Here is a 1433-nt window from a genome sequence, read left to right as displayed (position 1 = left end):
ATGTGAAGGTTGTTCATCCTGCACCAGCTCTCCAGGTGTTCTACCTCTGGCCTGTAGCTGGACTCATTGATGTTTCTGATGCATCCCACCACCACTGTATTGTCTGTAAACTTTGCAATATGACAGCCTGGATGGGTCGGTATTCAGTCATACGTTAGCAGAGTGAACAGGAGGGGGCTCAACACACAGCCCTGGGGGGAGCCCATACTGAGGATTATGTTGGAGGAGGAGGTCATGGATCCTCACAGACTGTGGTCTGTTGGTTAAGAAGTCTAGGACCCAGTTGTGTAGAGAGGAACTTAGCCCTAGTGTGATTACTTTGTCCGTCAGGGTCTGGGGGATCATGGTGTTGAAGGCAGATGTGAAGTCCACAAAGAGCATACGGTTATAGGAGTCCTTCTGTTCCAAGTATGTGAGAGCAGTGTGGACCACAGAGGAGATGGCATCCTCTGTTAATCAGTTCTTTCAGTATGCGTACTGGTGAGGGTCCACACTGATATTGATGTTAGCTTTGATGTGGGTCATGACCAGTTATTCAATGCATTTAGCGACTATCAGGGTGAGGGCTACTGGCCGGTAGTCATTCAGGCCAGTCACTATAGAGCTCTTTGGAACTGGGTTAATGGTGGCAGTCTTCAGGCAGGTGGGAACTGTTGCCAGAGTGAGGGAAGAGTTAAATATGTCATCCAGTACCTCGCAGAGCTGATCGGCACAGTATTTCTGCACCTTCCCCGGAATGTTGTCATGGCCAGCTGCCTTGGGAGGATTGATCCTCCTGAAAGTACTCCTTACTTCCGCTGAGGTCACACTGAGGAACTCTTTTTCTTGTGATAAGGTGAGTCTGGTGCTGGGTGGTCTGTTCGAGTCCTCAAAGTGTGCATAGAATCTGTTGAGAGCATCAGGCGGTGATAAGTCCCTAGGGCATTATGCACCTCTGCCTTTATAATCTGTTATGCACTTAATGCCTATCCACATGTTCTGTGTGTTTTGTGAGAAGTGTCCCTTGATCTTCTGTGCCTATATGCTGCTTTGGCAGAAAGCTGAAAGAGATGGTTATGGAAAGAGATGTCTGAGCCTCTCTGCTCAAGCTGCTGCCCCGTGATCCAGCTTTGGAATAAGCAGAAGATTTTTCAACCTTTATTTAGACAGGTAAATCCCATTGAGCCTTGAGGACTCATTTACAAGAGAGACCTGATTTCAACAAAAAATGATGACAACAATGGACAACAGCGACAACAACAGACAGTTATAAAAAGTCATACAGATTTTATTTTATTTTTTAACAAATAGGATGGCTAAAAAAAGGAAAAGTAACAAAAACAGCTAGACTATAAGGCAAATGTAGAAAACTAAAAACAGGAACATGTCTGCATTGGTCCCTGCCAGGAGTCCAACAGATTCTTAAAGACACTTAGAGAGGTCAAGGTCGAGAG

This window comes from Nematolebias whitei, chromosome 15, assembly GCF_014905685.2.
Source record: "Nematolebias whitei isolate Nwh7 chromosome 15, NemWhi1, whole genome shotgun sequence".
Taxonomy (NCBI): Eukaryota; Metazoa; Chordata; class Actinopteri; order Cyprinodontiformes; family Rivulidae; genus Nematolebias; species Nematolebias whitei.
Note: the sequence above shows the minus strand (reverse complement) of the source record.